At 38.0% G+C, this 12,943-nt stretch overlaps 1 protein-coding gene across 5 annotated transcripts in view; it reads right to left on the bottom strand.

Moving 5' to 3' along the window:
- HDGFL1 (HDGF like 1) overlaps positions 1–12,943 on the bottom strand; it is a 267,849-nt gene that overhangs the window by 25,046 nt on the left and 229,860 nt on the right. For all 5 annotated transcript variants that reach the window (XR_004671850.3, XR_004671852.3, XR_004671853.3 and 2 more), the window contains one exon: positions 12,412–12,648. The gene's annotated coding sequence lies outside the window, so the exon portion shown is untranslated. The remainder of the gene's footprint in view (positions 1–12,411; positions 12,649–12,943) is intronic.

Below are 12,943 nucleotides of genomic sequence, written 5' to 3'. Positions count from 1 at the left end.
TCTCTCCACTTTTTCCCTCTTACGTTCTTCCTATTTTCGAAGCAGTGTCCATTTCCAGGGCTGGCAGTGGCATATACATAGACCCTCACAGCATGCGGACCTCATTCCCTCTATACACAGTGCCAGAGATGTAGAGAAGTGTTTGCCCGGGGACTAAATGTTAGTCACAAAAGCTGATGCTTGAAATGATGTGTTGAACTGGGCCAGCAATAAGTACTAAAACCTGAGTACAGATAGAAGTGGCCTTGTATTCTTTCATAACATTTTCTCCTCTTGAGACTATGAAATGCAGGCCTTTTTAAGCATGAGTCCCAGAGCAAGGGCCCCTGGAGCATGAGGCTAAGAGCAATTATGTCAATAGCTACCCTAGTCTTTACTATAAAACCCATATATTTTAAACACAACATAGAAAGTAAGACTCAATGGACAAACTCTCTCTCTTTTTTTTTTCCATTTGATGCTTTCCTCATTCTCACACCTTCTCTCTAGCAAAAGGGAAGTGCTTTTATTATTATCCTTGCTTTCTCTTACATTTGGTGCTTTGAAAACATTCATCCCTTTGCTTTGAAACCCTTTCACTTCACCCCTCCCTGATGGATTGGTCATTAAAGACTCAAATCAGACATCACACATTACTGTTTCTGGGAAGCTTCCCTCTCTGACCAACCTGGATTAGGGTTCCTTCAGGATACTCCTACAGCACCCTCTGAGCCTCCTTCCACCACAGAATTACACTCAGTTGTAGTGTTCTGCCTGCTAATAAGAAAACCTCTTCTAATTAAGAGCCTGTTAAGGGCAGAAGCTGAATTTTATTTGATGTTTGTCATCCCTCCACCTAGTACATTGCCAGCTGATACATCATTGATGGTTCGTAATAATCTGATAAAAGAATAAACTATTAAATAAGCAAAGGCACTCAACTGTGTCAGATTGTCACCAATATACAGATGTTATCAACTCTGTCTATATTCATCTGTTTGTCTCCAGAGAGCAAAACGCACTTGCTATGGAGTAGCACCTATGCCCTGATCAAATCCAACCAAGGCCCTGGGATGTCCCTCTAGAACACACAGAAATCCTCAGACACATATCTTGTTCAAGCTCTTCATGGGCCATCAACAAATACACTCCCCTCAATATACACAGACCTCCTTTCAAATAAAAGCCTAGCTGGATGGCATCAAGTCTTGCATATATTCGACTTACTCCTTATAAGCCTCAATTTCTTCCTTTTGTCACCACGTGTGTGAAAAGACAGCTGATGCTGGCATTCCATGCAGAGTTTTCGAAAAGGTCAACTAGCATTCAGATTTCTGTTGGTGAAATTCATTCCTTCTCTTTCAAAAATTTAATGAGAAAGGACAGCTTTGTGAAATGGAGGAGCAAGAACAATATTGCTTAAATAAATTGGAATTTGCACTTTGATTACCCTGCAGTTTCTGCCATACTTTGCTGGAAATGCTCCCTGTGGTGCAGGTTTTCTCTGGAGTGACATCACCTTATGAAGCCATCCTCCATATAATTATTTCCATCCATATTTGTAGAGGACATAGCAAGAACGTTCAGCAAAGAATACTTGATACATGTAGAAAAATTTAAAACTGTGGAGTCACCAGAAGCCCCATTAAAAGGCAAATGATAGATATTAATGCATGCCTCTGACTCCAAAGGAGGTATTTCATATTCATATTAGAAAAAAAGTCTCTTTCAAACAATGAGACAGCAAATATCCTATGCCGTGAAATAACAAACAGCGTGCATAGTTTCCGCTGCTTTTCTTGGAATAACACTTATAAAAGGTGTAGCATAAAGGCAGTAGGCATATTTTAGTCCACATCATCAAATTTAAATCCTTGTGGAACTTAGGCTCTGTCAATGCTAATACCAAGTATTGAGATTTTAAAATTTTATTTTGGCTACCCTTGTTTCCCCTTTTGATGAACTTGATTATTCATTTTAGACTATGGATTTTTAAATCCATTTTAATAAAAGCAAAAACACTAATACATAAAAGTATTAATTTTCTCACATATCAAAATAGCTCACTGAAAGACAGCATTTTTTTTTTGATAATTTAAATAAAATTTTAAATGTGAAAGCTGTGGATGGGCTTTCCTGACAATTTGTGATTTACTCAGGCTGACTTTACCCATGGGGGAGACTGCAGCCTCCCACTGCTGTGAGTTAAAGGGCATGGGCAGGCTCTTTGTCTCTTGGAAAATAAAAGCTTCTACCATCTGCTCATTGAGGCTTTGATTTTGTTTTAAATGTAGAAAAACATGCATTTAACACTGCAGTTAGCGATAAGGTTCAAACTCATTCATTCATGCATTCATTCATTCAACACAACCACTCAGGGAAAGAAAAGGGTATTGGATATGAGATTAAATTCCTCACTTAATAAAACAGAAATGTAAATTTTTTTCTTTATAACCACTGTTTTCAAATCAGCTCCAAAAAATCAATCTTGCTTCCTTGTCCATTAATGTGATCTCAGTCAGATTCCATGATTTTTCAACTATAATCATTTGTGCAAAAGTCCCAGCTGACTTCACTCAGTTTAAAATTTAAGTCTACAAGCTCTATAAGTCTCTTTTGCTTTCCCTTGTCCAACATGATTCTCAACCTTGACAACCACAACTGCCTTCTCTCTCCTCTCTCTTCTCTCTTCTGGGCTCTGGCACCTCTGGATTGCAGCCCAGGAGGATGACTAGGACAGAAGGCAACAAGTCCTCTTATGGTGCCACTATCAGTCATCTTCAAGCTATTGCCAAAATCCCATATTGCAGGCAAATCAATACTTTTCATTTCAGGTGAGGGGAGAACACTGTGCCCTTCCAAAGGCCCTGCAGAGGTATTGTTGCCTATGCGGCCCATGGGCATCAGTATCACCTTTTCCCACCACCCTTCCTTGGCTCAGAACCTGCCATAATACACTCTCAGTATCTTAAAACTGTGGTCTCCTCATGGGGCAGGCTGACCACCTGCCTTCACAGTTCTCCCTGATGTCCTCCAACTCCCAGGGACACATATCAGATTCTCTCAAGCATGAGCTTCAATGACGTCTATTTCAGCTGCTCAAAGATCTTATTTTTATACATATATATACATTCTTAGATGCACAGTTTTATTCTGAATAACATATTTAATAAAATCTCAAATGTGAAATGGGGTCAACATTGCATATCTATATAAACAATAGGTCCTGGCCTGTATTGTATCACGTAGCCATCTAAACCAAAGGGCAAATACCCACCTACCTCCCCCCAGTTTATGCTGTGGAGAAACTGCCATTACAGCCAGATTTGTCTGGATGTGAGACACTCTTGGGGCTGAGCTTTCAGGGTTTATAGTGTGCTTTCATTTTCACGTGGCATTAATCAAGTTGACCTTCTATGATAACGCTGTCAAGAGCTGTCAGATACATACATTTTCACTTTTCTCACATTTCTCGTTACCTCACTTGAAATTTGTAACAGTAAGTGGTAGCAACTTGTTCCATTTCTCAAAATTGGAAACTAAGTTCTGACCTCACTGGTAGGAGAATGAAATATCTCTTTTAAAATATTTTACATTTTCTGTTGTATCTAAAGAGTGACTCGCCCAACTCTGTAAGGAAAGCAAGGTCACTTTGCCCTCACGGTGATGTTTTCTACTCACTAGCATTAAGCCAAAGAGAAACTTGTCACCCCTTAGAGGTCACTATGAGAAACCAGAAATGCTGACTGTCATGGAAAACTCTATTGCTGGGATTTGAGTAATGGGTTATCCCAGTTGTGAAATAAAGCTCTGTTTGCCAGAAAAGAAACCATTACATTAAACGAGACTGCCTTGCTCAATACTTTCAGTATAGCAGGAACATTAGGCTATTGAGGTTAAAGATGTATGTTTCATACCATCACAAGAATAAGAGCCCTTACTGGCCTGTTTGAACAGAAGGGGTTTTAAATAAGTCACTCACACCTTCAGCCTTCATGAATCTTAGGCTTCGTCTGCACATGTTTAAAGAAACTTAACACTTCTTTAATTAGACATTGTAAATCATATTGACCAGGAGGCAAGTAAGACATAGATTGTGGGTTAGTGTTTTCAAATTTGGTTTAAATCATTACACTTTCTTCATTTTTCAATGGGCATCACAGCCACACTCATAATCCATCCTTAGATCTCACTAAATAGGCCTCTTCACTAATGCAAAAATAGTCAAATGTTGAGCTTTTAAAATATTTCCTGTGAAGTTATAAATGTTAATCTACAGCTTTCAGAAATTCTCATACATTTCCAATGTAAATTTATAACTTGCCACCACAAAAAAAGAAAACAAAAACTTTTAACCGTTACCATCTTAGAAATGAAGGTGGAAGAATTTATCATAAACCTAGTATTAGCTAAACACTTGTAATTATGCACGTGTACAGAAATATGTCCTTCTCGAATAACAGGGCATAATTTTACATAAAAATACCTCTGTGGCTGATTCTTTAAGATTCATTGATTACTCAATGAATGTTTCCAGCAAGTTTACCTGAAAATGCTGGTAGAGTCAGTTAACAAAGGAGACACAGGGCAGAGAAACAGCTGAGTTGCTCACTATCAGGGAGAACTGGACCTAGCCCGGGGTCAGAATCACTTCCAAACTATACAAATTCTGATCATTTTCCTTGGTTCCAAAAATACTCTCCATGCTTTTTTCACTTTTTTAAATGATAATTTCACTTTTATTCTCTTTATATTTAGCTTCAACTTTCGTTTAACTGGTCATGAACTAAAGGAAAAACAAAAAGATTTCACGTGGTTGATAATACATTCTATATGCTAGAAAAAAAACAAAGGTATATTTATGGTTATGATAGTAAAGGCTAATTCAAAAATTTATTGATTATCCTTTCTGTGCATATTTACATTAAACTGCAATTTGATTCCAGTCCAGCCATACTTAAATTCCAGATACATTATGTTCGCATATCAATGAATAGATCAAAAAACTGAACAAAGTTTGATTTTTAATACAAGAAGAGCTTATAAGGTACATAGACATTGTCAAATGAAAGTATAAACAATTCATAAAGGTGTTAGTGATTCTACTTTGTCTACCTTAATCTTCAGCTCTGGAATTCATGGAGTGAAATTACTAATTGAGATGATCACATATTACCTTAACACGTTGTTCAAGGTGGGGCATCCATTAATTTGCTGTGGCACCAGTGTTCTGTGGTTACACTGCTAAAATGATTTTTGTTTTCCTGAAATAGCATCCCTGTCTATTTCTGGCAAGCCCACTTTTAAAGCAGGGTCCAGTGGCTAATCAGTGTTAATACCTTGTGTAGAGACAATAAAAAAACCTCTGAAATGGGATTGTAGGTAAGGTAAAACTGTTTTACATGTCTAGATGCTGCCTCCTTGATAAGGAAACCAACACTAAGAAGTCATAGAAATGTGCCTCCCTGAGAAGTGTTTCTTGTGTGTGCAAGATTAGGCAATTCTCTATTGATTAATTTCCTCAGTAAAATAAAGTTGCTGACTTTGAAATGCCATAAGCAATATCCTTTTCATTTAATCAGTTATTAATTAATTCATTAGGCATTTATTCTGTGCCTACTAAGCACCAGCCCATATACAGCATTAAATGTTAGGAGTTTATTTCAATCTATAGCTATACCCATGTATCTGAAAGAGACAGAAGACCAGAAGATTCATCTAATATTTGATGCATTTTATCAGGCTTCAGGAGCACAGCGGGGAACCAAGGTCTTTGGTGACTGACTGCATGTATAATGAGCAGGGCAGCAAGGTTAAAAAGACAGCCACACAGCTACAATGAATTCAGCAAACTATATCTCACTAACACATTTGGTTTAAAAAATTTTTTTTTATGAATTCTGAGCTACCTTGAATCAGTACCAGGCTCCTTCTAATTACTAACAATGACAAGTCTGCCCTCTCAGTTGAAGCTGGATGCCCCAGGCATCTTTATAGCAAAACCAACAAATGATTGGAATACCGTGATTTAAACTCAAAACCAAAGCACAGTTGGAGATTTTTTACAAGGCTGCTGTCTTATATCTAGGGTTTGTGAGATCATAGAGGATGCAGAAGGACAACCCAAGGTCAAATCTACATCTCATATACAAAAAATAAACTGGTTCCCTAATCCATTTGCCGTAGCTCACAATCTAGAGAACAATACAGGATGAATAGTAGGGTCTCTTGCACAAAGACCACGCTAGTGACCTCCAGTGCCCTGCTATGAATAATGGCCATTACTAGGGGGAGGCGGTGGCGGCAGCAGCAATATACTACTGTCTGTCCCCTGAGCCAAACTGGGGAAAGTGCAGAGAGAGCATCCCTGCAGATATATGGTACACTAATTATTTTTGTGATATAATTCTTGGGGGCATCTATTCATTTTAACAGCTAAAATAGTCCTCCAAGAATAAAGAGGCACCTTGTCATCAACCATCTCTGACGTAGTCTTTCTTTGTTGTTGTTTTTTCAAAATTGATAAATCGGTATCCATCCTGGTCCTACAGGATCAGAAAAAAGGATTCACCAATATGCAGCTTCTTGGAGGAGGTTCCCTTCCACTCTGGGTGATAACACATATGGCAGGCTATGACTCCGTGTGACGGTCTGGGAATCATTGCAGCCCAGCATTTTTCAGCTGTTCATTATTCTTTATATTTAACCCTGAGGGACTCTCTTTAACAAGTTCATGGGGTGACCACAATCAAAGGGCCAGAGGTTTATTCTCTTGCATGGTATAGTATTTGTAGAGTTGATACAGGTGATGTTTTTTCTGAGGAGGCAAGGGTGGGACAAGAGAAAGTAGAATATGTTTTGGTTTTGTGTTTTTTATTCCACACTGAGCACTTGGAAGGTAAAATATCATTGTAATTATTCTCTCTCTTTTTTAAATCCACGGAGTCAAAAATATTATAGTATACCTGCACTGAATTCCATCTGCTTGGCATTCAAACATTTATAATAACATGACTAAAATAAAATATCAACATGACTTAACTATATTGATTATATATTTAATCAATATAAATGAATGATACTTTGTGACATGCTCTGCTCTGTCAACTACGTAGTCATGTTGACAGTCACAAGAAATATTAGAGGGTGGATACTCAGCTACTTTAGTAATTCATGTGACTCGAACAGCTCCGATGTGTGTCCATTCTTTTTTCTGCCTCACCACGGGACTTTAGTGTAGATTTTTTTCAAGGCTGTGACATTCAGTCCTAACAGCAATGCCTGCTCACAGGTGAGCAGTTGGTAGGAATGCTAACAAAGTAGAAATAGCAAAACTATGGGTTTTCTCTGCATTGTGAAAGAAGGCTTTTAGCTTATCCTACATGAATCTCTTTACACAGTCTGCACTATCATTCCAACCCAGGCTTCAATTATTTATCTAAAATATTGGCATTTCAAGTTATATTTTACAAAAACCCAGGACTTCACAAGGCCTCTACTTGGAAGTCTGGATAGCATATCGAGAACACAGTAGATTTATATCTATTATACCAATTCTAAAGTCTGGCTCCTGTCATCAAACAACAATTCAGATTCTGGACGAGAAAAAAAAAATGGAGAAGGCTTCCAAAGCCTAAAATGATTTAAGAATGACAATAAATGTAATAGGGAAGTATCTCTATATGATTTAAGAAAAACTTGACCTTGAAAGGAATTGCAAAATAGAAATTTGTCTTTAGAATATTCCCCACCTGCACATACATACTTCCCTTGCTATGCATACTCCAATGTCAACCACTCTGTTTGCATTTAAAAGTGAGTGACATCAGCTATAAAGATGGGGATGGGGCAGGTGTTCAGGCAAATATGTCTACTCTGCAAAGCTTAAACTGTAGCATGCAATAACAACATGCCTCATGAATACTCCGTGACATCCAGCTCATTGGCATCCAGCTACTACTAGGACTCCTGTCTCACGGGAAACTTATCTCACATGTGCACATGCTCTCAGGATGCTGAGGTATGCTGTTAACATGTGCCTAAATTGTGACTTCATTACATTAAGTTAGTCAATAAAAACAGATGATGATTTGTGACGCGCTCTGCTAGGTATTGCAGAAGATTCAGAAAAACAAATTTCATGGTCCCTGTGGTTGAGTATTTTCTATTTGAGGAATTAAATGCATGCAAAATGGTAAATAAAATAAAGGTCAAATATGGTCTATATCACAATGCAAAAGATGCCACACAGGTATATATAATAAACTGGTACCAAGCAATGGCTTTCATTTCAGATGTTATAGGATTCATGTCTCTCTCTTGGCTGGGAGGTGTGCCACTAGCAATAATTTATAAATAGTAAAGTATTTGAGATTGTCGATTATTTCTATTTTACCAATTATAATGATTCAAGGTAATCTTTATAAGGATGCCACTCTGTTTACTTACTTTCTCATGTGATGACTTACGGAGGAGGGAAAGAGAAAGCCCCAGGTGTTCACATAAACTTGGCCACCATTCTTACTGCTGTGTTTGAAATTGCACCACCTCCGCCTACTACTCTCTAGCCATTGCTTTGTTTTTTCCAATGGCATTTACATCTTTCTAACATCAACATAATTTCCTTATTTATTAAGTTTATTTCTAATTGCCTTTTTCCATCTGCTAAAATGGAAGCACCAAAAAGCCAGGAACTTTATTTATATTGTTTAGTAATGTATCTCAAGCCCCTAGAAGAGCATGTGGCACATAGTAAACATTCAGTAAGTGAGTGCTGTTATTATTGTTGATGCTGCACACACAGAGAAATGTTTACTGGTATGAAAGTGTCCGGGATCTTTTTCTACGCATTAAAAAGATGGAGAACCACTAGTACAGGCAATAGAGCTATAAACTCACAGTACTGCAGACATACTTTGTTCTACCAAAATGGTTGAATTTGAAATGAGCCACACACTTCCTAAGAGCAGTCTAATATACAAAGTTTAATTTTAACATAATTGAAAATATATATTCCTCACTTATTCTCTGTCACACTCTGATATGATCACATTCTGAAATGGTCTCATTTATTCATTGTCTGTCTGTCTTTCCCATGAAATATGGGCTTCAGGAGGGTAGGTAGCTTCTCTGCCTCATTCACTGCTCTGTCCCCATCCTCACAGTAGGCCCTCCTGCAATGCAGGCACACCCCCTTCCTTGTGGCAATGCTTTCTCCTCCAGTTTTCACATCTAACAACCTCCAAAATATGTGGAAGCAAAGTTATTATGTTTCTAATAGTTCAGCAGATTTTAACTTTTAAAAAAAATGAGATTCATAAAATAGGACAGTTATCTTTGTCTTTTCCTATTTCTGCTTTTCTTTTAAAAGGCTTATTGAGGCACTATCATCAAAGTATTCATTGACTAAAATCAGTGTGATGTCCCAACATCTAAGGGTAAAAACAAGGACAGAAAACAGGTGGAAAAAAAAGAATGGCAGTTGATGGGAATGCAGCCTAGACTGAAATACAGATGTGCTGAGGGTGGGTGTGTGGAGAGACTGCACCAAAAAGAGAACTAATGATTGACAAATTCTGAGCACCAGAAGAATCACAAGTGAAAGGTGGAAAGCAGGTCTTGTTGACATGTGAAGAGTAGGAAGAAAGGAGCTGAGCTGAACATATTTTTTAATGAAATGTTAAGTAGATCACCAACAGAGGTGGATAATGACTGTGATGAAGAGTTGGCCAGGGTGTGAAAAAAAAAAGAGAAAGAAAAATTAAGTGACGCTTGGTAAATCACAGGAGGATGTAAAACCAGAGAGAACTTCTGGAAAGAATGGTCAAACCCTTGTAATACTCCAGTGCCTTTTAGTAATCGAGTTGGGCAGCTCATTAAAATTATGTGTGAAAGGAAAGGTACATTAGAAAAAAAGGCCAGGAAGCCAAGAAATAACTAGAGCAATATAATTACTATTTCTATAGTTGGAAAAAATCAGGAATAATACAAAGCGTTCAAGGAGACACATTTAGGAAATGTCCCCTGGAAAACAGTGAATGGATCCTAGGGAAATAACAGGAGGAATAAAACCGGCCACAGGAGGGATGAGTCATGCCAAGAAAGAGGAATCTTTAAAACCGGATGTGTCTGTATAAAGTAGCTCAGCTACCAGTGAGGGAATTTAAGAAGATATTGAAGAGCAATATGAATAATTGGGAGGATAAGATTTTTAGCTCCTCTCTGCGTATGGACAGACTAAATTTAGAATTATCATATATATATATATATCAAAATGAGGGAGCTGCTTGCATCTGGCAAAGGCCTCCAGTGTTTTCTAAATAAAGGTGATAAGTTGGGCTGCAATATATGAAATGGTAACATTAGTTCTCTGGATACACATGGAAGGGATTGGAATTAACATGTACATAGCGCCTATTTTGTGCTGGATACTATGCTTGATATTTTAACATACATGAGCACATTTGCTTCTCACAACAAAGCTGTCACATGAAAGTCATTATCACAGCTTTTAGTTCAAGGAAACTGAGATCACATAGCTCTTAAATAGTGGAGCCCAGGATTTAAATCTAAGATTGGATGACTCCAAAGCCAGAAACCACCAAGATGCTTCCTATATTAAAGGAAGTTGATGATAAAATATCAGAATATTAAAGAGAAAAATCACTAAAGCAGATGAATGTTGTGTTTGACATGCATATTCACACTCAGATTCAGAGGGCAAACTTGGATAATTTGATTTATCCTCCTTAGGCTTCAGCATTGCTAAGGTCTGCTACTTTGTGAGACCAACACCTATTTATAACAAAATAATCTTGTTTAATCAACGGTACAACGTGAGTGAAAAACAATCTTTGGCTCCCCTTACCATGTTTTACTAGGCATGACAAGACTCCTCAAACTTTCCTCTTGGGGCTGGAGTAAGGGTGGGTGAGCCCCAGGATTTAGCCATGCATTCATTCATTTTCTTATTAGCAACCATTTATTGAGTGCTTAATATATATATGCACCAGGCACTTGGTTTAAATAAGCAAAATGATACAGTCCTCTCCATACAGAATGTACAATCTATTACTTCATAAAAACCAATAAATGGATAACTATAGGTGAGTGCAGTAGATACTATAAAGGTAAAACCAAGGTCTTACGGGAACACATTAAAGTGATACCTCATTTTGACATAGTACTTCAGGGAAAGTACTATGACACAGTACTTCTACATCAAGAAGAAGAAGAGAAGAGAGCTATAAGCTTTCTAAGCAGAAGGAAGAGCCTTCTCAAATTGATTAAAAAAAAAAAACAGAGGGAAGAAAAGGGCACTCACCAAATGACTCACAGTTCTTGGACAATGACCACACATCAGGCCAATAAAGTAGGATAAATTTGTTTTTCTTTGGTCCCCATGCAACGGCTTGGCCATTCTATGACTAGGGCTGCCCTTGGTCAACATATGCCCCAAGCTGCCTCTGGCCATCAGAGCCTTTTGCTATGATCTTCTCTGTGTATCCTCTGGCATTCTCAAGACCATTTCAGTGAAATTGAAGTTTACATGTAAAAACAGATTGCATAGAGAAAATCGCCTGCTGTCAGAATTACTCTGGAAAATCACTTAGAATGTCTCTATTTTAGATATCTCAAGGTTTAATACAGTCAGTTTTTTCACCAGTAGTGGAAAAGATAACTATTTATATTCAAGACAGATAATTGGCTTATAAGATTCAGGCCAACCATATTGTGGGGTGAACAGATCCCCTTCCTTCAAAGATATTACATTCTGAGAAGTGTCTACAGCAAATGAGGTGTCTACATGACAAGAGGCTGAGAGAATGGCAGATACAAGTTCCTTTTGGCATACTTACTCTTTATTATTGTAAATTTTTGGCTGAATGGTGAATACATGGCTTCTGCCTGGAAGCAAGCAGGATGCTCCCTTGTCTACCTGGGGCTCAAATGCACTATAGAAGGTTAAACTACAAGTGACCCAGATGGAGGGAAGATCTAGATAAAATAAATAGCATTACCTTGACATTAAAAGGGAAATTTCTCTGGGTCTGTAAGAACTGTCAGTGTCATCAAGTCACCTAATCTAGCCAGCTACGACACAGACAGAAAATCACCCCAACTCACACTTGCCATTAGTATACTGGCCAGTTTACCCTGCCTCTCTGCTTTCAGAATCGGAATGTGTTCAATATCACATGACTTTTACTCCAGCACCACGATTATAAGGAATATTTGACAACAGACCTTCGAGCATTTAGAACTTATCTATTGTGTGCTTATTGTGACATGTTTGGGAAGTGGGAGTAAATATTAATGAAACATATTTCCTTTATCCTCCAGTCTAGTGGAAGAGCAAGCAATACACAAGAAATTAGAACACCATCAGTGCAAGTATAGGGCTCTACAGGAACACAAATGGATGTGTCTTACCTTGAGCCAGGCTCAGAAGATAGAGGCAATTCTTTCAAAATGCAGGGAGCTGCATGAGTCTGTAGCATGAACAGCAGTTTTTGTTTGACAAGTGTTGATGATGAAGTGAATAGAAGATGCCTGTGTGCCCTGAATACATACTATATTTTCAGGAAAAGTAAAATGTAGGTATGATCCACAAAGAAGAGTCTGCACCTCTGATGAGAATCTACAGAGCAGCTGAAAGCTCAATCCTGCCTGAAAGAAAAAGAAAACAGAAAAATTGACAGCCCTCAATGGCATCTCAATCCCTTGCTGGAGTAACGTTTGTGTGAAATACCAAATACTTTGAAAACCTTATAGGAAATAGTATGCTAAATGTGTCTGCAAATCACTGGCAATATCACAAGCATACATTTACATGCAACTTTTAAACAAGATCTTCCAAACACTCATGGACACGTTCGGACTACTGACAACACAGCATCAGCAAAAGGTTGAGCAGCACCCTTGGTTCAGTTAAGTAACCAGTCATTGATCAGTATATTTTGTC

The sequence above is a fragment of the Pan paniscus genome, chromosome 5, assembly GCF_029289425.2.
Source record: "Pan paniscus chromosome 5, NHGRI_mPanPan1-v2.0_pri, whole genome shotgun sequence".
NCBI classification, from domain to species: domain Eukaryota; kingdom Metazoa; phylum Chordata; class Mammalia; order Primates; family Hominidae; genus Pan; species Pan paniscus.
The sequence above is the reverse complement of the archived record's forward strand: the minus strand, read 5'-3'. Positions and strand labels throughout refer to the sequence as shown.